This window comes from Mauremys reevesii, linkage group 7, assembly GCF_016161935.1.
Source record: "Mauremys reevesii isolate NIE-2019 linkage group 7, ASM1616193v1, whole genome shotgun sequence".
NCBI classification, from domain to species: Eukaryota; Metazoa; Chordata; order Testudines; family Geoemydidae; genus Mauremys; species Mauremys reevesii.
Window position 1 is genome coordinate 45,476,686 of NC_052629.1, and position 26,464 is coordinate 45,503,149.

Consider the following 26,464-nt stretch of genomic DNA (forward strand, 5'->3'; position numbering starts at 1 on the left):
AGGTCCCACTGGCTGCAGTTCAACGCTCCAGGCCAATGGGGGCTGCGGGAAGTGGCGCGGGATGAGAGACGTGCTGGCCACCCTTCCTGCAGCTCCCATTGGCCTGGAGCAGTGAACCACGGCCAGTTGGAACTGCGAGCGGCTGAACCTGCAGACGCGGCAGGTAAACAAACCAGCCCGGCTTGCCAGGGGCTTTCCCTGAACAAGTGACGGACCGACATTGAGAACCATTGATCTAGGTCATTCTGGCCTATCCCTACTCTCCAGCATATCTACCTCTCCCCGCAGCTTAGTGCCATCTGCGAACTTGCTGAGGGTGTAATCCATCCCATCATCCAGATCATTAATAAAGATGTTGAACAAAACCAGCCCCAAGGCCAACCCCTGGGGCACTCCACTTGATACCGGCTGCCAACTAGACATTGAGCCATTGATCACTACCAATTGAGCCCAACAATCTACCCACCTTATAGTCCATTCAATCAATCCATACATTTTTTTAAACTCGCTGGCAAGAATACTGTGGGAGACCATATAAAAAACTTTGCTAAAGTCAAGATATCTCACATCCACCACTTTCCCCATATCCACAGAGCCAGTTATCTCATTATATAAGGTAATCAGGTTGGTCAGGCATGACTTGCCCTTGGTAAATGCATGTTGACTGTTCCTGGTCACCTTCCTCTCCTCCAAGTGCTTCAAAATGGATTCCTTGAGGACCTGCTCCATGATTATTCTGGGGACTTAAGTGAGGCTGACCAGTCTGTAGTTCCCCGGGTTCTCTTTCTTACCTTTTTTTAAAGATGGGCACTATATTTGCCTTTTTCCAATCGTCCGTGACCTCCCCCGATCACCACAAATTTTCAAAGATAATGGCCAATGGCTCTGCAATCACATCAGCCAACTCCCTCAGCACCCTTGGATGCATTAGATCTGGACCCACGGACTTGTGCATGTCCAGCTTTTCTAAATGGTCCTTAACCTGTTCTTTCAGCACCGAGGGCTGATTACCTCCTCCCCATACTGTGCTGCCCAGTGCAGCAGTCTGGGAGCTGACCTTGTCTGTGAAGACCGAGGAACTTGGATGAGGAAGTTGTCCCCAACACTCTCCAAAAACTTCCTGGATTGTCTGTGCATTGCTGTATTGCTCTCCCAGCAGATGTCAGGGTGATAGAAGCCCCCCATTAGAACCAGTGCCTGTGATTTGGAAACTTCAGTTAGTTGTCCGAAGAAAGCCTCGTCTACCTCAGCCTTCTGATCCGGTGGTCTATAGCACATGCCCACCACAACATCACCCTTGTTGCTCTCGTCTCTAAACTTAACCCAATGACTCTCAACAGGCTTTTCTCCAGTTTCATACTGGAGCTCAGAGCAATCATACTGCTCTCTTACATATAATGCAACTCCTCCACCTTTCCTCCCGTACCTGTCCTTCCTGAACATTTTATACCCATCCATGACAGTGCTCCAGTCATTTGAACTGCCCCACCAAGTTTCTGTTATTCATAGCTCCTTTATTGTGCCAGAACTTCCAATTCTTCCTGCTTGTTTCCCAGGCTTCTTGCATTTGTGTACATGCACCTAAGATAACTAGCCGATTGCCCTACTTCCTCAGTATGAATCAGGAGGCTTCCCGTCTTGTACCCTCCTCCTTGTATTTCCTCCCCCACTTACCTCTGGGCTTAGTTCACCATGCCCCAGTGAACCTAGAGTAAAGCCCACCTTACTAGGTTAGCAAGCCTGCCTGTGAAGATTTTACTTTGCTCTTTAATACAAAAAGGGCCATTTACTTAAAAAGTGATTGAGAACTTCTCAAAGTGTTGGCAAAATAAAAGTGAATTCCTAAGCTTTGATATTGTATGCCCAAGTTTCAACTGGAAAAGGAAATAGTTTTGTTGGTCTTTAATAGCAGCTCATTTGTAAGTAAAGAACTTGTCCACTTTGGAATCACCTTGTGCAGCTATGCAAAACACATTATCCACTAGAGCTGATCAGGAATGGGCTTCCTGCCTGCTGTCCCACTGAAAATTTAGATGAGGATGTGGAGAAGAAATAATTTTAAACAATATATTCCACAGAAAATCAACTTTATGGCAAAAAAATATATATTTTCCCACTGAATAAACAGTTTCAGAAAAAATATTGCAACCAACCCTACTACTACATACCTTATAAAAGGCTGTAGGTTTCATAAGTATGCTAGTATTACTTTGCACTCACAAAACATTTTTCAATGGGCTTTATTAATTAAATAACACATATATAGCACTCCTACAAGCGGTTACATGATGCTGAGCACAATCACTCACCTTTACCCTTGCCCGTTAGCTGGGGTCGGCAGTGCAGATTCAAAGAGCATGTGTGATTGGCACAACTTTTTACAAACCGACTGGCCAGGCCTGATGCTCTTTGTTTGAAATCAGAGTATTCCGTCCCCAAGTCCCACCTGTCCAATAGAGGCACATAGAGGTGAAGTGACTGGCCCAAGGTCACCCAGCACGGTGTGCGGCAGAGCTAAGATAAGAATCCAGGTCTCCCAAGTCCCAGTCCTGCACCATCTCCCCTGTAACACACTGCCTCCCTTATGGTGGTGAGCAGAATCCAATATTTAAATAGATGAGCAGAGAAAGAGGAGAGGAGAATGGTATCATTCCCCCTCCCTCCCTTTTTTAAACACAGATGGGGAAAACAGAGAAGTTAAGTGATTTGCCCACCACCTCAGAGGGAGACAGTGTCAGAGCCAAAATGAGAACCCAGTTGTGTTTGGTTACCAGTTCTGTGCTCAGACCATTGGACCAGGCCTCTCTAAGTTATCCGTGCAAAAAGCCAATGTGTTCATGTAATTAAGAAGAAAATGCCATATAAAACAGAACACAGGCCAACGCTCTGTAACAAAGCTATGAATCACAAATCTCAGTCAGAAATCTTAAAAAACAACAACAAAAAAAACCCCTCAAAATCTTAACATATTAATGTGTTCAAATGCTGCTATATAGTTTCTCTGGGTGGGTTTTATATAATAAACTGTATTTGTGTATATAAAAACGGATGGCTAAATATACACATTAGCCCCTGTGCACCCCAATTTCAAAGGCTCTGCACGTTCTTCTGGTACATATACCCAACGGGGAAAACTATAGCAGGCTGCCACTTTTGCTAATGTTGTTCTGTGTATAGTCACTGGGATATCATCCATCAAAAGAACACCCACAGAACAGCATATTGTCAGTGCAGGCTGCCAAACCTGAGAAAATGCTGTAGTTCTGAACACCTCCAATGCTGTCTCTGCATGCAAGATTCTTACGCTTCATTTTACACTGAGCAAACTACTAAAGGAGCAAAACCAATAGCTCTTGTAATAATATCAAGAACTACAAACCTGAAGCATGTAATACGGGATTAGTGAAGAGGGACCTGCAATGCCCCCGTTCCAGAGAGTTCCAAGAAAAAAAGGCTTTTGTCCAGGGGCAGCCTGTCCATATAGGCGAACTAGGCAGTCACTTAGGGTGCCAAGTTAAATGGGGTACCAAATTCAAGGAAAAAATCAAATGAAAAAAGATGAAAAAGATAAAAAATACAAATAAAATAACGAAGATGTCATTATTTCAATTTTTGTGTGTGTAGGGAGTGAATATGAATTATTCTTTTCTCTAGATTTCTGAGAATTTAATGTGTCAAATCTTTTATTTACTGCAAAAATAAATATTTTAGCGATTTTTTTTTTCAATTTGTGATGTAGGGTCAAGATGCCCCACTCCGCAATTTTGATAAGCAATAACTCAGCCACAATGAAACACATCCACCAGTGGCAAGAGCTGCAATGCTAGTGACACCTAACGAATATACATCAAGGTCACATAGCCGGAAATTCTTATAGAGCAGAGATATTGCGAGTTGATACATGTTAAATGGTCATTTTAACACATGTCGCAGATAGATGGTTAAGAATCAAGCGAATATTGTGGAAAATTGTGTTTCTTGGTACCAAAGAATAAAGAATAACATCTTTCAGCATTATAAATCCAAAATGTGAGTATCTTTAAGTGTTATTAAACCTTAGCATTATTATCGGGCCGTATAATTATGAACTTTTCTTTGTTATAACTGGTTCACATGTAAAAAATAAGGTTAATAAAAGAAAAGTAACAGCATTAATGCTTAATAGACTACGAAAGTGATGACATCACACTCCAAGCAGGTAACCGTGAGGAAGGGGATTACTTTCCAAACATCTGGTGTCGGGTTATAACGTCGAAAAAGGTCATTTTGTTTCCATGTAAATGCTGTGACTAACTGTTTTAATAGGTAAGTGAGTGTATGTTACTAATCATTGAACCTTTAAACAGTGAAAAGATGTGTTGGGATGGCTGCAATGTGCTTTAAATCGCCAACCATGTGGTGTGTCAGCCATCCTTAATGCTATAATGCTTGAAGTCGGGAGCACAGTACATAACAATATTCAAATGCTCCATGGCAGAAGAAAGAAAAAGAAAACCCTCAGGAGCTGAGTACCGTAAACAAAAGGCTAAGAAGGAAAAGGACCAAGCAAAAGAGCAGAGATCCTTCCTGAAATATCTTTTCTTTAATCCAAATAAAGATGGAAGCAGTTCACAGCATCTGGTTGAAGGAATTTTACTTGAAGAGGAGGGTAGCTCACATCCACATGGAAGCAGTTTGGAACATCAAGATGATGGAAACTTACTTCTAGATGAAGGCAGCTCACAGCATCAGACTGATATGGAAGTGGAGAAAATTTATTCACCTTCAGAATTTATTCACCTGCATTCACCATGCAAAAATTGAAGTAAATTAAGTAAAAGGAAAAAAGGATGAGGAAGTTACAAACAAGTTACAATATGGAGACCCAGCTTCATGGGCCACATGTGATGACTGTGTGCAGCAAATTCTTGTGGAACATGGACCTGAACAAGTTCATGAATTTCCCTTCCCTAAGGATGGAAATAAAAGAAAATTCTCTTGTCAGCATTACAAGAGGAAACTCATAAATGGGGAACAGGTTTCAGAGTAGCAGCCGTGTTAGTCTGTATCTGCAAGAAGAACAGGAGTACTTGTGGCACTTTAGAGACTAATAAATTTATTTGAGCCTAAGCTTTTGTGGGCTACAGCCCACTTCATCAGATGCATGTAGTGGAAAATACAGTAGGAAGATATATATATATATATATATATATATATATATATACACACACACACACACACACACACACAAACATGAAACAATGGGTGTTACCATACACAGTATAAGGAGAGTGATCAGTTAAGGTGAGCTATTACCAGCAGGAGAGAAAAAGAAATGAAAATGGCCCATTTCCAGCAATTGACAAGGAGATGTGAGGAACTTGGGTGAGGGGGGGGAATAAGCATGGGGAAATAGTTTTACTTTGTGTAATGGCCCATCCACTCCCAGTCTTTAGTCAAGCTTAATTTATCAAAACTGGTTACAATATTCAGTGTCGAAGGACTCTGTGTTTTGCTTTTGCTGCAAGTTGTTTAGAAATCAAACAATTGGTACATGATTTGCTGAAAAGGGTTTGAAGGACTGGAAAAAACATGTCTTCAATTCTCTTTTCACATGAAAGAAGTACAGAACATTTGGAATGTTTTCAAAATTGGAAAGAACTTGAATTACGACTGAAAAAAGGAAAAACTATCGATGAAGAAAATTTGTATGATCAAGGAAAAAGAAGAATATTGGCAACTAACATTAGAGCATCTGATTGCTTTAGTGAGTTCTCGGTGGGCAAAATTAAGCATTCCGCAGCCACGGTAGAAATGAAAAATTATACACTTCAGGTAATGGAAACGTTTTAAAATTTGTTGAATACCTAGCTTTGTTTGATCCAGTCATAAAATAACTGATTGTGAAACACAGGTTCAGTACTTAGGGAAAAATATGCAGAATGAACTGATTCAAATCCTAGCAAATGCCTTTAAAAAGAAAACTGTAGAAGCTGCCCATTCTGCAAAATACTTTTCAATAATACTGGACTGTACACCAGATGTGAGTCATCAGATGTTGAACAAATGAAAATGATCATTCCTTTTGTGGATATGGAAAATCTGCAGATGAAGATAATGTTGACGTGCTCATAAAGGAACATTTTTGGGGTTTTGTACCACTGAAGGGGACGACTGGAGCATTTATGACAAACTATTCTACAAGAGCTTGAAACAATGTCATTATCTGTTGAAAACGTATGTGGCCAAGACTATGATAATGGGAGTAATATGAAGCATAAAGACAATGGTGTGCAAAGGAGAATGATGGAAATCAGTCCTGGGCCTTTTTCATTCCTTGCAGTGCACATTCTCTGAATTTGGTTGTCAATGATGCTGCTAGATGCTGTTTATGTGCAACGTGTTTATGTGTTTTTCTCAGGCTCAACGCGTCATTGGGAGATTCTGACCTGCCATGTGAATTCTCTAACTCTGTGTAAGGGAGTGGACTCACCCCTGCGGTGCCTCCTGCTGGTCGTCCATGGGAATTAGCTCTTCCAGCGTCCTGGAGCGCCCCCTGCAGGCTAGTGATCCGCCTTACCACTGGCCCCCGTGTCCCTCCCAGGACCTCGGTGCCCCTTTCCCTGGGTTGCTGTCCCCCTGGCAGTACCCTCACACTCTGGGTCTCCCCACCCAGGAGAACCCCCACCCACTAACCCCACCTCACCTCAGTGTAAGGCTACTGCCAGTCACCATCTAGCCCCACTCCCTGTGGCAGACTGCAGTATACACCACTCATCACAGGCAAGGTTGGGCTGTACCTGCTGCCTCTCTCTATAGCTGGGCTGCCCCTCTTCAGCCCTGGTACTGATCTTAGGCCCTCAGCTAGGCCCACAGCCTAGGGCTCTCCTAGGCCAGAGTTCCTCCAGCTTCTCTAGCCTTCCCCAAGCCCTGCTCCACTCCCAGTACCTGCTCAGCTCCCTAGCAGCCAGGCCCTTCTCTCTCTCTCTACAAGCAGAGAGAGAGAGAATCCTGAGCTTCTGGCTGCCCTGGCCTTCTTATAAGGCCTGGTTAGTCTGGGGCGTGGCCACAGCTGCAGCCACTTCCCCCAATCAGCCAGGGCTTTGCTCCCTTCCCCAACTCCAGCCCTCTCCTTGGCTGTTTCAAGCCCCACAGGGCAGGAGCGGGTAACCACCCCGCTACACTGTGAAACCACTTAGTCAGACAAGCTGGGAGAATTATATTGATGCTTTGAAGCCTCTTCGCTTTGAACTTGGAAACATTTATGATGCCCTAACTGAAATTTCTGATGATCCTACCTTTACTGGATCATCTGGCAATATGGCACATTCAGATGCAGAAGCTCTTGCAAATGGCCTTTCCAAGTTCAAATTGTGACTTCACTTATTTTGTGGTATAATATCCTTTTCAAGATTAACAACACAAGTAAGCAGCTTCAGGAAAAGAACTTGAACATACATTCTGCTATTCAAAAACTGCAGCAAACTAAAAATATTCTGGAGGAATTCAGAAGGGATGAAGGGTTCGAAAGAACACCGGTAGATTCTCTCGAGAATCTATTTCTTGCTGAAGAAATAGAATTTCCTAAAGAATTTGAACAAGAGAAAGTTTGCATTCGGCAAAAGAAACAGCAGTTTTCATATGAAGGATGAGACACACTCATTCAGAACCCAAAACAAAGGTTCAGAGTGAATTTTTACTTTGCAGTCCTTGATACGGCTATTCACAGTTGACGAAAGATTTCAACAGATGCAACAGCTGAAGTCAGTATTTGGCTTTCTATATGATATCCACAGCTTGCAAAAGAAAACAACAAAACAGATAAGAGAATTTTGTATAAAACTGGACTTGGCATTGACTCATGAAAATTCAAAACACATTGATGCTACAGATTTGTGTAGTGAGCTTCAGGCTTTTTCAAGATGACTTAAGAAATGTTTCACTCCTGAAGAAGTATTGAAGTTTGTGAAAATAAACTCAGACAGTTTTCCAAACATTTTTATAGCTCTACACATTCTTTTAACTTTGCCAGTTTCTGTAGCTAGTGGGGAATGTAGTTTCTCAACATTAAAATTGATAAAAACATATCTGCGTTCAACAATGATGCAAAAGATACTTGTTGGACTAGCCACAATGTCAATAGAGCATAAAATAGCTGGAAAACTGGATCTAAAAGAACTAGTCACTGAATTTTCAAAACTTAAAGCAAGAAAAGTCATGTTTTAAGAGCACAGAGTGTTTTTTATTCTGAGTATTTTGTAAATACAAAACACTCAGAAGTTCATTGAAGTTTTCTTATTTCTTTCTATATTGGATGTGGTGGTAATAGCAGTTAAAGCAGGATATCATAATGGATGATTTGGGATTTGTAATAATAAAAATTATAATTAACATTTTAATGTATTTTTATTTGAAACCAGACTGAAATATCATCGAGCTGTTGTGTACAAATCTATTCTGAAAATTTTGTGTCTCTATTTTATCTGATTTCAGAAACATTGGTTGGATAGATGGATGGACGGACAAACGAAATAATTAAGCCTCTGTTTTAAAAAAATGCTTAAAAAACATTAAAAAGAAAAAAGGGGAAAAATGTTTCCCAGTTTACCAAAAACATCAGCCTAGAACTGCTCTTGGGGCATGGGGGGTGGAGGGGGCGCCGATTGCATGGTTCGCCTAGGGCACCAGTTGCTGGCAGCTAGTCTAGGGCCGCCCCTGCTTTGGTCCTATCTAACTTGAGAGTAAGTAGAGGGTGCATGCTATGCTAGCATTTGCCATCTTATCCTCTCCTATTTATGTTCTTTCCTTCCCTGTTCCTCTTTTCTTTTGTTTTAAACATACCTGTTTCTAGATGCATTACTGCAGTGGGACGTGTCTTCATTTGCTTAAGTTTGGAATATGGATAGGCCATTTATAGAACAAAAGAGAAGTATGCTAGGATACAAAACTGACCCTGTAGAAGAGTCTATATGTGCCTTGATATTTTGGAGGTTCCAGGGAGGAGGAGAACCCTCAAACACTCTAGTTTTTATCTACTCACATGCCTTAGACATGAACTGCCTGTAGGGACCCCATCTGAAGCTATTCCTTGTGCTTCAAAAATATGCACACAAGTCCTCTACCACAGCTAACGTTTGTGCTGCTCAGAGGGAAGATCCAAGATTGAAAAATATAGTAATAGTTGAGAAAAGACATCCTGCCTCTGCAACCAAGTCCACACCCTCTGACATGCTATTGTTAGAATGTAGGACAAATTAGAAATCAGGAACTAACTGTTTTATTGGGCCACTAAACATTCAGATGATTCACATGCCAACCTTTAGTTGGCCGTCCCCAGTAAGTACCTCTGTAATGTGGTACAATCTTTGCATGCTAACATGAGACTCTGTGGTTTAGATAAAACTGCTGATCTTATTAAAGCCAGATTCTTCTGGCAGCAGATGTAGAACATTATGTGAAAATCTGTGGGAGATATGTAAAAAAGAAAACATTTCCTAAGAGTTGGCTCCCTCATGAATATCACCCGTGAAGGACTAATAAAATCTTATCTGTACAGACTTCATCTTTCGGAGACAGACAGTTAAGAGCATTAGGAACATCGTCGTCATCATTGACCATTTCACAAGGACTGTGCAAGATTACCCCATAGAGGTTCAACATGGAACTATAGCTGCAAAGGTTTTGTGTGAGAAGTTGTTGATGAATTATGGGTTATCCTGTCAGAATCCACATAGAGCAAAGATGCGACTCTGAAAGTAATTCAGTCAAAAAGCTGTGACATCTGAAAGGAATGAGGCTAGCTACAGAACTAATCCCCAAAGAGACCCTGAGCTAAAAAGGTTCAACCACCCTCTGTGAAACATTCGTGTACATTGGCTCAGCAGAAACAGAGCTGGACTCAGCATTTCACCAAGCTAATGATTATACTTATAATGAAGCCACTAGAAAGCTTTTTCTTGTTGTGCATAACTTAGGCAAAATAATACTTTTGGGCTATATCTTCCATGCTGAATCTCAGACAAGACATCATGTCAAAATTCTCAGCAAAATATATTCAGCTGAATAAAGTTTTATTTTGCTCAATTTAAAGATTAATAACTGTAGTGTGAGGATACAGACACAAAGAGCCATTCGTTAAGTGGCAACCAGAGATCTACCTGACCAGGAAGTTCCTACATTTATTAAGCTCTCCATTGTAGCACACCCTGGTCCTCTCAGGTAATTATAGAAGACAAGAAACTCTATATCCACTCCACAATAATTTAAGAATTTTATTGACAGATTTTCTTCATTTTTTTTACTAGAGCTTATTGATACTTAAGAATCAAGCCAAGTCTGAAAATTATGGCCCTGATTCTTCATTGCAGCATACTGCTCATGCTGATGCAATACCATTGTAATCAAGGTGGGGTTGCCAACTTTCTAATCTCAGAAAACCTAACACATTTGCCCTGTCCCCTGTCTCATCCCTGCTCCTCCCCTTCTCCAAGGCCCTTCCCCTTCTAACTCCATGCGTCCTCTCTCTGTTGCTCATTCTCCCCAACCCGCTGCCTCAGCCCAGTGACAGTGAGCGAGGGATGGGGAGTGGGGCCAAGGGGTTTGGAGTGTGTGGTGGTTTAGTGCTCTGGCTGGGTGTGCAGGGATGAGGGGTTTGGAGTGCAGGAGGTGACTCTGGGCTGGGGGTTGGGGCCAAGGGGTTTGGCGTGTGGGAGGGGGCTTTGAGCTGAGGCAAGGGGTACAAGCTCTGGACTGAGGGTGTGAGCTCCAGAATGGGGCCAGAAATGAGGGGTTCAAAATGCAGGAGAGGGCTCCAGGCTGGGGCAGGGAGTTGGGGCATGGGAGGGGATTTGGGGTGCAGGCTCCAGGAGGGAGTTTTGATACAGAAGGGGACTCAGGGCTGGGGCAGGCGGTTGGGGTGCAGGAGGGGGTTCAGGGTGCAGGCTCTAGGCAGCACTTACCTCAGGCAGCTCCCAGGAAGTGGCCAGCGCGTCCCTCCAGCTCCAAGGCAAATTTTCTTCATACACACACACACACACACACACACTTTATAATTTAATTAATTCAGATGTCTAAGTATGTGTTTATGCCCTCAAATTAGGTTAAAATCTATATTATAGCATTATAGCATTTTCACCCATAAGTAATAATGGGTACAAGTTTTTTGGAACAGTTATTTGCATTTTGCACAAATAAAAAAGAAAGAGTGGAGGTTTTAAAACAAAACAAAACCCAGGGCCATTAAGCCTCAGGGTTGAAGGAGAGAGAGAGGCAAGTTTTCTCTCTCATGTACTGAACCTAGTATCAAGGATGATCATTATAATTGGTGCCAGTGAACATAAGCACCTGCTTTTGCAGAGCTAGTCTTGATCTTTGCTGACAAATCTGCAGATCTCACTCCAGGTACTGTAGCCTGTAGCATATATTGTAAGAGCTCAGCTTCATCTGTGCCGACATGGACAGCTGTATTACGTGTGTACCACTGGTAAGTCATCACTAGAACATATTACCTACCAGCAGCTTGACTTAGAATCCTAGAATGGTTTGGGAGATGAATTTACTAGAGAAAATCAAAGTCTCACAGACTAGAAGCACTTCATTCTCTTTGTGTGCTCTTTATTTCTCATATCTCTTGATGTGCCTATGTTTTATCCATGTCATCATCATGTGGTCTGAGGGTTGGATCACAGGAACTTGTGTCTAGGAATGAGCACTCAAACTTTAAAAAAAGTTTTCAGTGGTTCAAAAATTTAGTAATGCACCTTCTCAATAATAGTGGTCACCAAGAGTGAACACACTACACTAACATTTCACTTTCTATCCTGTCTTTGCACAAAATATTGGGTCAGACTCCACGACTTGATACTAACTTTTAAATATCTCCAAAGAACTGATCCATGCTAAATAAGGAACTGCCTTCTCTCGCTACAGTAACAACCTTAAAACAACTACAGTCCTCCTAAACTATGAAATGATCAACAGTACGGTGAAACCAATGGAAGTTAGAGGCAGAACTTTCTCAGTTGCTTAACCAAGACTTTGGAACTCAGTTCTGATGGAAGTCTGAACAACCACTGATTTCCCCACTCTCAGAGCAAAGTGGGAAACTCACAACTTCATCGTAGCCATTCCATGGCCACACCACCACCACAAACAAAAAGGAGAAAGTTAAAAAATGAGAAAAAAATAAATCCTGACAACTACTTCAAGGAAGGGAACTGGAACATGTGCCTCTACATTGTGGTGAAAAGAATAATTTTCCATAATTTTCTTGGTATCGTTGTGTATTAGCTAATTTTTTTCACCTTTCTGTACTTTGTATTTAAAGAGATATTTTCAAAGGTAAAATGGCAGATATGCACCCAACTCCTATTGATAGTCTTTGAAAATCTCCTCCCTATTAATCATATTTCACATTGGAATATACATTTTAATTAAAGTATAGATCTGTGGCATACAGCACATTACTGTAAAGAGATATCTGACTACATTATCCTTCTCAACCAGGTTTTTGCTTTCATAGTTATAGAACAGCTGCTGAACTTGTAAATAAATATCACTGTTCTCCATTTTGACTGACCGATTTAATGCACAATTGCAAAATTAAGGTATCCTTGTTCTTCATTTGTAATTTGGGGTTAAATACAGCATGTTTCAAAACTATTTTTAACTGTTGTTTTCTTACTAAACAGCAACTCTGGAATAATGCTAACAGTCACAATGTGAGCATATCTTCAGTACTTTGCCATTCACCATAACCATTCTTCATATCTGTAAGAAATTCAACCTTCATGGTTACTTGATTCCAATCCTTACACTTCAAGGTGAAATTGCTACAAACTGTGTGGATTTTTTCATGGAATATCCATCACATCCTTAAACATTTTGGTTGAACTCACTCACCTAATTTAAGGGGTGGGGAGAATTCCCTATACCTTAAACAGGAGGTTCTGAATATGCTTAAGTTTCAAACAATCTGATTAATACACTACATGGCCTTTAAAATAATAAGTGAAAGCAATTAACTAGAGGGTATAAATCTTATCTTAATGACAGAACCAGTAAGGCATTTTGTAATTAATCGACTGAAAATGTTATAAATCTCAGTTTTGTGCTGCATATGCCTTCCAATCAAATAGCTAATCTTGTTGAAACTATTTTCTTTTACCACTTGAATTACCTTTACAGATTAGTTTGGCAGATATTGTTGTATTCCACAAAAACAGTGTGCAATGGCTTTAGCAACCATTACTAGTTTTTACAGTATATATTTGCATATCCCAAAATGTATATTTTTTAAGCCTAACAGTAAAAGCATGTTCTAATTTTAAACTTTGAATTACTGTTATATGAAGAGATTAATCAATTTAGAAATTACTCTGAAATTTAACAGAGCTCAGTATGAATTACGAACACAAATATTTGTAGACCTTGGCTAAAAGGAAAATAAACTGTTTATGTGTCTGTCAATGGTGCCTATGTTAAGACTGGTTTCAGAGTAGCAGCCTATTGAATCTATTTCCTCATGTTAAGTATCCTCACACTTTCTTGTCAACTGTCTAAAATGAGCCATCTTGATTTTCACTACAAAAGTTTTTTTTCTCCTGCTGATACTAGCTCATCTTAATTAATTAGCCTCTTACAGTTGGTATGGCTACTTCCACTTTTTCATGTTCTCTGTATGTATATATATCTTCTCACTATATGTTCCATTCTATGCATCCAAAGAAGTGGGCTGTAGCCCACGAAAGCTTATGCTCAAATAAATTTGTTAGTCTCTAAGGTGCCACAAGTACTCCTGTTCTTTTAATGAGCAAAATTATCAGAAAATCTGAAACATGATTAACAGTATGAAAACCAACTATTACAGATGACACAGCAAAGTGAAGCCAAAGTAAACTTTCTAGGATATCTTTTTATTTCTAAATTTGTCTGAGGCATCCCCATAACATCTGTGTACCACATAACGCTTTTTTAAAGAACATGTAAATTTGGTAACTGCTTTGTTCAAATGATCCAAACAATCCATTAGAGTACAGAAAATGAGTCTTTAAAGCCACAGTGTTGTTGACTGGGTCATTTTGCTGTCTCTGACATGCACCATTTCTCAATAGTACAGTTGCGATCTTTTCACTAATTACACACAACACATCCCTGAATCCATTATGTTAAATAAGGGAACAATGATGTGAAAAGGACATGGGGTAGGGATGAAGAGAAGCATAGGGGAGAAAAAAGGTGAAAGGCAGATGGAGGAAGTGACTGTTTTAAAACTAGCCCCTGCCCTCAAAGTGCTAAGCTGTGCTTTCAGCCACAGTTTGTAGTCCTTTAAACTCAGTTTGTAGAGCTGGGTGTTGTTCAATATTCCAGATTTAGGGCCTGATTCACCACCACACTGCAGCTACTTTGTGTCCTCCACAGACACCAAGCAGCTATAACACTGACAGTTCCAGACACTGAATGATTCTTGTAAGTAATGCAACCATCCTGAACTCATGCTAATGCAACTTCTTGTGATATCGCATAATTGCGTATTCTCTCTCTATATGAATTTGTTTTTATTTAGTTACTGGTGAAAGGTGGCAGTTAAATTTCCTATGTTTTTGAAAATCTACCATCCATGTAAAATCAAAAGACTTGTCAGTGGTGTCCTTTATTCAAACATTCAGTTTGATAAGATATATTTTCCCCAAAACACAGTGCTGTGCTGATGAGGTATATTAATATAAAATAATACTCTGGCTGCATCTTTGGCCTCATTTAAGAAGAGATTGAATTTCTCCATATAATTTTGACAGATAGGAAACGAGAGCAATAATTTTTCAATGCTGTTACTAGCTTGTCCCCCTTCAAAAAATATAGTGCAATTTTCTACCAAAAGATAGTTAAATATATTCTCAGCTACATGTTTTGCATACCCGACAGATGGGTTTACAATTCTAGTTTAATTTGTTTTTGCAAATAAATACAAGCCTAGCATATTCCCATCTGCATCAAAGGAAAGAGGAACATTTTACAGGGCACAATTTATATAAAATTTGACTATTTGCCTCAATGCTCTAGCCCCTACCCTGCAAACAAACTAAATAGATGTTACCTCACCCACATTGTCTCTCTATAGACATAATATTATGACATGTTTGAAAAATGCAATTGGTTGTTTTCAGACTTTTAACAAGTTAACCATGCCTTTTTTTGGTGGGTGGGTGGGTACGTGAGAGAAAGAGGCTTATCCCATCAATTATTATTTCCACAAGGACAGCTGTTAAATGTCAAAACAAAGAACAACAAATATGGTACAATTTATTTTCCATTACAATACATCTTATCAAATCAAAATAGCTTTTTCCATCAATTTTATGTCAACCCGCTAGGAAGATCAGCTATTAACTTCCAAACTCATTAGAATTATCAAGTGCAGACACCTGCACAAAATAACTTGAGACTAGAATTCAATATTTAAAAGTTGCATGTATTTTGAAGCTCAACTATATTCTAAAAATAATGCAATATTTATCATAATTCTGTGCAAGACAATACACACATCAGAGAGATAAGTACCAGGAAGGGAGAAGAGTTATTTAAGTGCCAATGTGGACATAAGAACATATGGATATAAACTGGCCATCAACAAGTTTAGACTTGAAATTAGACAAAAGTTTCTAACCATCAGAGGAGTGAAGTTCTGGAACAGCCTCCCAAGGGGAGCAGTGGGGGAATTACTGTGGCTTCAATACTGAGTTTGATAACTTTATAGAAGGGATAGTATGATGAGACTGCCTACAATGGCATGTAGCCAATCAGTGACTGCTAGCAGCAAATATCTCTAATGGACAGTGATGAGACACTAGAGGGGGAGGGCTCTGAGTTACTGCAGAGAATTCTCTCTCAGGTGTCTGGCTGGTGGGTTTTGCCCACATGCTCAGGGTCTAACTGATCTCCATATTTGGGGTTGGGAAGGAATTGTCTCCCAGGTCAGATTGGCAGAGACTGTGGGTTTTTTCCCCCCTTCCTCTGCAGCATAGAGCAAGGGTCGCTTGCAGGTTTAAACTTATGTAAATGGTGGATTCTCCATAACTTAAAGTCTTTAAACTATGATTTGAGGACTTCAATAACTCAGCTAGAGGTTATGGGTCTATTACAGGAATCTGTGGGTGAAATGTACAGGAGGTGAGAACAGATGATCATGATGGTTTCTTCTGACCTTAAAGTCTAAGAGTCTATGAGTTACACAAAGGGGAGGGAGGTAGCTCTTTTCTTTACCACTATAGAAACCCCAATCTGTGCTTGGTTATGATCCAAAGCTTATTGGAGTAAATAGGAAGTTGTTTGTTGGCTTCAGTAATTCTCATCAGAGCTAATTCAATTATTTCCTTTCTGTATGAAGTATTATCTGGATCATATGGGGAGCAAGAAATCTGCTGCAAAGAAAAAAAAACAGGAAGAAATTACACTGGAACAGTTTCAATATACCACATGGAAAAGGACTTCCACTCCATCCACACAGAAACCAAGTCAGCAGGCTCTGTGAGGGAGAAATCCATGAAATCTATTAAATATACACTACCTCAACCCAGGGTCAGTGAGTAGAGATGGTGGATGGCAGTTGGGTGCACAAAAATGTGGATCCCCTAATCCCATGCCCCTCCCCATGCATGCTACATATGGCACATAAGGGTTGTTGCTTCTGTAGCTATCACAACCAAGTTCCCTTCTACAACCCTAATAGGGGGCTCACATAGTGTGGAGAACTTTGTACTGGTTTTTTTCCAACAAAGTGAACCTCAACAAGTTGTCTAATAATGTTTCCACTCGCTCATGAAACGTCAGTGTAGCAGCTGACTATGAGCCATCGAATTCTGATAGTGAGCGCTACTGAAAGTATTCTATTTATCCAAGTAGGTCAAAGCAACTGAAAACACGGTTCACCAGACATTTTTTGAGTGCAATAAATTTACATTCATTTAATGTTATAGATGAGATATTAAATATTTATGAAACCAGGAAATCCAAAAATTAAGATTCCCATGGCATAGTTATCTTTGGAGCTGTGTGCATGTTATGTGGTTGTACATGCTGGCAAATGCATACCCTAACAGAAATAATACATTCACACTGGTCAAAATGACTTTGCTATAGGAACTTTAACGTTTGAATTTCCCGAGTTTAGTGCATATTAGGTAAAGTCCTTCATGAAGGAAAAAAGGAAGAGAATAAGGATCTCCATACTATTTAAAGTGTGATTCTCCTCTGAAAAGTGACGATATAAACTTGGCATGTTCTTACGCAGCAGATCGGTTCCTTGTATGTATAAAGTGTCTGCTGTACTTGTTACAGTAATAAAAATAAGTTTTTAATGCTTTTGACATCTATTAGCTCTGCAGAGTCAACACGGCTATGCCAGAATAAGTTAGAATTACCAATATTTGATTCTAATCTATCATTAATACAACTGTTAACTAATTTCTAACTGCAGGGCCATGTGACTGGACAGTACTTATTGAGGACAGAATTTGGCCTGCGGAATTGTTACTCCTGGTGTTGACATGACCGAAGAAGAGCACAGTTTGACCTTTAGATGCCAGGGTAAATATGTAGCACTAGCAGTTAGAAAAAAAACATTGTTCTACTTCTAAACTGAGCACATCTGATAAGGGAATCATTGTTAGGCAACAAACATGGAACTCCTACAATGCCACTTTTAACTGTCACTTTTTAAGAGTATATCCTGACTTTAAGCCCCATGTCTGGGCTACACGGAAGGACCTCTCTCACCTTTGCGTAAAAGGGTAAAGGTCTCCAAACTGGCCACAAACACTGATGTGGAAGGTGATCGGGCAGAGAGCCCAAATGTTCAGCCTTTAAAGTAGTGGCCCTAGCACCACACAAAGGTCTTCTGTCCCTTTCTCTCACTGTAGGCTAGAGTATCACCTATAGGGGAGCTACACTGTAGACTCCAGATTTGGCCCTCAGTTGGGGGTGGATTTCACTCCCCCAACAGCCCTCCACCTCCTTCTTTACCTGCAAAAAGCCTAATTATTCAAATTAATTTCTCCCAGAACGAAAAAGTTATTTCCTGTAGCAATTGCACATAAATTGACTGCACTCTCAAACTCATTTTTTCCCCAGACTAAGCAATGTAGCCACTGCACTGGTACCTCAAAGTGCATTATATCAGCTCTACTAACCTGATATCAAGGCATAATGCTACATTTGTTTTTATGGATTCAATGATTATTCCAAATCCATTTTTTCTAGACCTTGGATATGAGATTGCAAAACTGACATACAGGAATTATTAAAAAAAAAATTAAAGGAAAGAAAAAAAGTTAATTCAAATCATAGACTCCAAAACACAGAGTTCAAACTTGTGAAAGCAAATGTATGTTTCTAGAAAGCTACAATAAGACATTATCAGCGTACACCACAACAACAATACTGAAACTGAATGTTTGTCTCAGTTCAGGAATACTCTACTATAATTACTGGTCCTCAACTCTACAGTTTTTCTCTGAGTCCCTGATATCTGACTGTGATGTCTGATTTGAATGATCACTGTAAGGTAATTTTTCAGTGATTTTTGCTAGCATAAAAACACTTTTAGCTAACAGTCAGTCAATCAGAATGCAGGGATTCCCATTGTTTCAGAGTTGCTATTTCTCAAAAACAGAACAGTGAGTATACAAAACTCTCTACTCTGGCCATTATAATTCCTCTGCTGTTAGTGCTTTTCTACTTTATTTTCAGTCTGCATGCAGGCCATAGAAATGGCCCCATCCTGATGAAGACTTCCTTCCACAGTAATTAGACAGGGAGGGGAAATTAGCTCTTCAAGTGACTCCAAAAAAGGTAAATATGTGAATATTGAGGGTTTTGCAACCTGGTCTGATTTTGGTCCCATTCTCCTATAATGTGGGAGCGCCTGAAGGGTTTATTAAGCTCCAGGACTGCAGTAACCTCCATGGCACCACACTGAAAAACAAGAGGTGATATCATTTGCAAAGACTGTTCTGGGAGGTGGTGACAATGGCCCTGCATCAACCTACTACTAAATAGGCACAGACTTCTTGTATTTGCCCTGAATCTCTCGGTCTTCAAGATTGGCTAGCCCAAGGCATAGCCAGCAAGTGTCCACAGCAGTAAGGGGCTTCTGTGCCTTTACTGGTTCATAGGATTGGCCCAGCATAGAGCCCCCATATGCAAAAAATATGTCTCCCACACCAGCCTGTATGCTCAGATAAGGGATTAACAACTACAGAGGAACTAAACTGCAGGTCCCAGTATCATATGTGGAAGTACTGCTGAAATGCACTATTTTAAGATGTTTCTGTTCTGCACTAGGTTGGGTGGTTAATTAGATGGTGCTAGAGCATCATTACGTGCAGCTGTTTAGACTGAAATCAGCGGTGGTGGCTGGAATTTCATGAAATGAAGATGCTACCAGCTCTGTTGTGCTGTTGATCTATTCTGATAATAGTATTTAAATATTTTGACAATGAAGATGTCTACTCTGCAGTTTACATTTAATTCTTCAGGTCTTCCATGTCCTAGTGAGCCTATACTACTTGCTTTAGGTTGGTTTTCTATGTCTATTCTTTCTGTTAACAAGGTCCAATAGCCCATGCAGCTGCTGAGGAGAGTTCTCATTTCCCCTCCCTCCTTACCGTGAGTATGTAGTCCAATCACCATCTATCTCACATGCAGCAAAGGTTGAAGACTAATCCTACTCTCAGAATTCCCAAATATGTGCAACATCTCGAGAACGGATCTGATAGCTGGATCACTTCCATATATTCATATGATATATATTAAAAGTTTTCAAATGAGGAGTCCTAGACCCCATCTTACTGGAATACAAAAAATTAGAGTGTCTGAGCAGCAGTGGGGCTCCAGAGGCAGAGAGATGGGGCTGTCCCTGATTCATTTTACTTTTCCCTTCATGTATCAGAAGGCAACCTCTATTCGGGGCCCATACAGTACTCTGAGCTACCAAAGGGATGCACTCAATAACCCATTAGTCTCTTTCTCCCTATTCTTAATATCTATGATGCTGTCAATTTTGTTGTTGTCAGAATAATTAGAAGAGCTATTCAGTTTTGTCCCATTTTCTTACCATTTTGCACCAAGCTTATTGTCCCACGTTAGTCTATTTAATTTCACAAGCCTGAGGCAAGTTTCAGGAGATGAGGGCTGGGTGGAAAGGAATCCTTTGGAGAGGATCCCCACAAGACATTCCATGCCATCAAATGCCTGTAAAGGTGTGAAGCAGGGATCAGCCAGAGCAGTGGTTCCCAAACTTTTTACTAAGGCAACCCGCCAACTGCCTGGTATCTTTTTGGGGGATCAGCATTAATCCTGATCCCCTCCCTCCTTCTGAGACCACTGCTCATCCCTTCCCAACCCTCCAATCCCATGCTCCCCCATGCCCCTTTGCTCTCCCTCCAGCTCTGCAACCCTCACCAGCCCCTCTCCCCCCACACCTGCCAGGCTGCTGCAATCACTGACAGGCTTCTGACTGTCTGCTCCATGACTCTAGTCACTTCCTCTGTGCTACTGCCTGCTGCCCAGGGGAAGCGAGAGTGGGATCCGAGCAGCAGCATGGAGGAAGCAGATGGATCCAGCAACCGGACAGTCAGCAGCCCGTCTCTGCCCTGAATGTGCCCCAAAGTCACTTCCTCCACTCTGCTGCTTCTGCTGCCTGGATCTCACTCTCCATGCAGATGCCTGGAGGAAGTGAGAGTGTAGAGAGAGGAGCACCTCCGTGGCACATGAGCCATTTGGAGTCTTAGCCTTAGTTCCACAGCCCACTCTGGGAAACATGGGTCTAGGGCAGTGTTTCTCGACCAGGGACGGCTTGCTGCCTTTCTAAACTGCATCAGGGAGATCTCAGGGACTGGCACAGATCCACAGACAGGTCATTGAGAAACACTGGTCTAGAGGAGGACTTACACAGATCCAAGGCCGGCGCAACCCATTAGGCAACCTAGGCGGTTGCCTAAGGCACTAACATTTGGGGGGCGGTGTCCGTGGCGACCGGACCTTCCGCCGCCTCTGTCGGGGGCAGCATTTTGGGGGCGGGACTTTCCGCTGCCTAGGGCGGCTAAAAAGTTGGCAGAGCTCCTGCACAGATCCAATGGCTGGGAATCCCTTTATGGGGCCACAGTGGGCCCGTCTGAAGTTTGGGGGATAGAATTTCAACCATGGGAGGAAAAATATGAAAGTGAAGGAAGTGAGAATTTCAAACACAAGTAAAAATGTATTGAGTGTGTATTCAAAACTCCATCAAAAACGTCTCAAACTAAGTTATTTGGGAAATAGGAACAAGTGCAAAGCTTCAGTTTAGACTTGAAACAAGCTTCAAAATCAGCTCTCTCTCCACCAAAGGCTCTTTTAGGATAAAGTTTTATATTACAAACTCCACCAGAGAGGTCCTTTGGGGCCATCTGCCTGTCCCAAGTCAGGGTAAAGGAGGAGGGTTGGGCGTGGGGCTAGCAACTCCACCCTGTAAAAATCAGCTTGCTACAGAAACGCCAACAATAGAGTTAACAGAGACTTTTAGCCTGGAAAAAGAAGGGTCTTCAACTCGAAGATGCATGACGCTGGGTGGTGAAAGCCGCGAGGAAGCCACTAAGCCGATCACCCTTCTTGCAGCCAGGAGGATTACCATCGGCACATGGAACGTGAGGACCATGTATGAGTCAGGAAAGACGGCGCAGGTTGCAGCAGAGATGAGGAGCAACAACCTGACCCTACTAGGCATTAGCGAGACAAGATGGACGCAAGCTGGACAGAGACGACTGTTGACAGGAGAGCTGTTGCTGTATTCAGGACATGAAGAGAGCGACGCACACCATACACAGGGAGTAGGCTTCATGTTGTCCAAGCAGGCACAGAGAGCACTGATTGGTTGGGAGGCACATGGTCCCAGGATCATCACAGCATCCTTCAGAACTAAAATGAAGAGGATTAAGATGAATGTTGTTCAGTGCTACGCTCCAACCAATGACAGTGAAGAGGACGACAAAGACTACTTTTACAACAGACTCCAGAAAATATTAGAGACTCTCCCAGACAAAGTCATTACCATCCTTATGGGAGACTTTAATGCCAAAATTGGACCTGATAACACAGGATACGAACAAGTCATGGGGACCCATGCTCTGGGAGAGATGAGTGAGAATGGAGAGAGATTTGTGGATCTGTGTGCACTTAACAATCTGGTCATAGGAGGCAGCATCTTTCCTCACAAGCGGATCCACAAGAGTACCTGGGTATCGCCAGCAGGCATGACAGAAAACCAGATCGACCATGTCTGCATTAGCAAGAAGTTCAGAAGATCCTTGCAGGACGTTAGAGTTAGAAGAGGAGCAGACGTGGCGTCCGACCATCACTTAGTGGTGGCCAGATTGAAGCTGAAACTGAAGAAGAACTGGATAGACGCGTCAGACAGAAGAGCGAAGTACAACGTGAACCTTCTGAAGGACCATAAGACCAAGGAAGATTTTGGATTGACGCTGAAGAATAAGTTTTCAGTACTACAGGATCGGTCTGAGGAAGAGGAAGACAGTGTACTCAACAGATGGCAGAAAGTGAGAGACACACTTAGGTCAGCATGCCAGGAAGTGCTTGGAATTAAGAAACACCAGCAGAAAGAGTGGATCACAGCAGAGTCCTTGACAAAGATAGAAGACAGAAAGAAGAAGAAGGCAGCAGTCAACAACAGCAGGACTAGAGCAGCAAAGGCCAAAGCTCAAAAAGAGTATGCTGAAGCCCACAGAGCAGTGAAGAGGAATATTAGGAAGGACAAGAGAGATTATGTGGATGGACTGGCAGCAGAAGCAGAGCAGGCAGCATACAGCGGTAACATGAAACAGCTGTACGATACTACCAAGCGACTGTCTGGAAAATTCAGCAAGCCAGAACGTCCCGTTAAAGACAAGCAGGGAAAGTCTATAACAGGAATAGAACTACAGATGAACAGATGAACAGATGGGCGGAGCACTTTGAGGAACTCCTGAACAGACCAGCACCACCAAATCCACCAGACATCGACCCAGCCAACGAGGACCTCCCAATCAATTGCGATAAACCAACCAGAGATGAGATCAGAAAAGCCATCACCATGATGAAGAACAGGAAGGCGGCTGGACCTGACGATATCCCAGCAGAGGCCCTGAAAGCAGACCTGGATGCCTCAGTGGAAATGCTGTACCCCCTCTTTGAGAAAATATGGGAAGAAGAAGTGATTCCGGCTGACTGGAAAGAGGGATATCTCATCAAAATCCCCAAGAAAGGAGACCTCAGCAACTGTGCCAACTATAGAGGAATCACACTCCTGTCGGTGCCAGGGAAGGTCTTCAACCGAGTCCTCTTAGAGAGAATGAAGGATGCCGTCAATCCACAGCTACGAGATGAACAGGCAGGTTTCCGGCAGAACAGATCATGCACGGACCAGATAGCAACGCTCCGCATCATAGTCGAGCAGTCTATGGAGTGGAACTCCTCGTTGTACATCAACTTTGTTGACTATGAGAAAGCATTCGATAGCGTGGATCGAGAGACCCTCTGGAAGCTCCTTCGCACTATGGCATCCCAGCAAAGGTGGTCAACCTGATCAAGAATTCATACGACGGCATACACTGTAGAGTGATCCATGGAGGGCAGCTCACAAACAGCTTCCAGGTGCGAACCGGAGTCAGACAAGGATGCTTGTTGTCACCACTTCTCTTTCTTCTCGTCATCGATTGGATTATGAAGACATCCACTTACAAGCGTAGGAATGGAATCCAATGGTCATTGTGGACCCAGCTTGATGACCTGGACTTTGCCGACGACCTTGCACTCCTTTCGCACAGTAAACAGCAGATGCAAGAGAAGACCAACGTAGTGGCAGCCACGTCATCACAGGGTTGGCCTCAACATCCACAAGGACAAGACCAAGATCCTTAGGATCAATTCCATCAGCAACGACCCAGTCACACTGAATGGAAGCCCCCTGGAAGAAGTGCAGTCCTTCACCTACCTAGGTAGCATCATCGACCAGCAGGGTGGCACAGACGCAGACATCAAAGTAAGGATTGGTAAGGCAAGAGCAGCCTTCTTACAGCTCAAGAACATCTGGAGCTCCAGAGAGCTGTCTTTGGCAATAAAGATTCGACTGTTCAACTCCAACGTGAAATCAGTCTTACTGTATGGAGCTGAAACCTGGAGGACAACCAAAACAACCACCAGGAAGATCCAGACCTTCATTAATAGCTGCCTCAGAAGGATTCTCCAGATCCGCTGGCCAGACACCATCAGTAACATCCACCTCTTGGAAAGGACCCATCAACTCCCAGCAGAGGAAGAAATTAGAAGGAGAAGGTGGGGCTGGATAGGACATACACTACGCAAGCAGCCAACCAACATCACCAGACAGGCACTGCAGTGGAACCCCCAAGGCAAGCGGAAAAGAGGCCGCCCAAGAAATACCTGGCGACGCGACCTTCAGGTTGATAGCAAAAAAATGGGCTATACCTGGAACCAGCTAGAGCGAATGGCCCAGGATAGAAGACTATGGAGATCTGTTGTTGGCGGCCCATACCCCGGTTGGGGTGACGGGCATGAATGAATGAATGAATTTATATTACAGTTACTGCATACCTTAAATTGTAATGCAAGACTTATTGCAAAACCTATTACAAAGGTTCTGGTCTGTTAGAACTTCACCTTAACAGTTTCTCACCCATCACCCTTTAGCATGTTGTGTCAGTGACTCCCCTCCTAAAACAGAGAGCTTCTTCCAAATCTATGTAGGGAACAGTGCTTTGTCTCTTACAAAAAAAAAAGAAAGATTTTTGGGGTGGATGTGAGTGGGAAGAGGAGGAACATGTTTTTTCTTTGAAATTCAGGAGGTAGGACATCAACTTCAAGAAGTCTATTTTAAGAAGTAAAACAAAACCCTAGCATAATTTTGATTGGTTGTGAGGATACACTGAAGCTGCAGCTTATTTGCTTATAACACTGACATTGATGTAACATGGCAGCTATTCCTTTTCACTTTATAGTAAGGTTGTGAACAAACTGAGAATAATAGTGGGATTCCCTAACACATACCACTACCACCCAAATCTGAAAGTGCTCATAAAATAGAAGATAGAGCAGCTTATTTTGAGTCTCCTTTACAAAGAGGTTGAAATAGTGGTGGTGGGGTTATGCCAACCAAAGCTTTACTTTCTGGAAGGCATTATAATATGGGGGTTTTGACTGGACGCTGTTTTGACATAATTTCTGAAGTTAACACCTTAATTATTTGTAGAATTACCTTAAAGATCACATAATAACGATTGATATTTCCATGAGTATGTGAAAACGTCATGCGTAGATGGGAGTGGGAAATCCTTCTATTCTGATCAATCCTTATCTGATTCCCAAACTTTATTTTTAAAATTGTGTGACACAAATTTACACCACTATCTAGCATCTGTCATATATTACAAGGCCATCTCATCACCTACTTATTTAATCTGAGAAAATCCATTATATTTTTTGATATTCCCTGTATGTATAATGTTACATTAAGTACTTAAATATAGTTGTCAACATTAATAAAATGAGCATTTAAAGGATAAAACTGATGAATAGGGACAGAAAAACAGGAGTATTATAATAGAATATTTTACTGCAGTAATGACCACTAACATTAGATTTTTAATAAAACGCCGGGTAACATATTCAGTACTTACAGAGTCACTTCCCTGATAATTACACTAATAACAAATCAGACAAGTGAAACAGAATACATCTGTGTTTGCTAGTTGTACATCACTGGGCACATAGATACAGAATATTTTAATGTGAAAGATGTGCTAGCATGAATAATAATTGTTTAAAAGAGTAGGTCTCCCTGCTATGGTACAGTGCATTGTGGCATCTTATTTTTAAATGGGGATCAATCACTGTAAATAATTATAATGCCACATTAAGAATGTTCCCTCCTGTAAGGCCCGATACTAAGACCATTGAAGTCAAGCCAATCAATTGACTTTAGTGGGCTTTGGATCATAACCTAATTTCCTATTTTGAGGGAAAAAGAGGAAGAAATGGGGAAATATAGGAATCTCAATCAATTTATAAAAAAGTATAAAAACTTAATATATATCCATTACACTCACATTCAATCTATTAGGTATCTTAAATTCAGCTTTTATTGGGAAAAAATAGGTAAATTAAGAAAAAGAGGAAATTGCTTATTTGCAACTGCTCTTTCCTGAAGACAGGTATTAAGATAGATCTCTGCTCTCGCCTATTCCCTTCCTCTAGGAAATGAACCCAGATCTTCTCAGTTCCAATCCTGTGCCCTGAACACATGACCATTCTTCTTCAGATAATTTGTATCTTCATAATAGAGTTTGAACATTGTAACATTTTGTTATATAGACAAACCCTTCTCTTCCCTAAAGCCACCACAATATCTGCCATCATAAAAGATGGCTGAACATAGAATCAT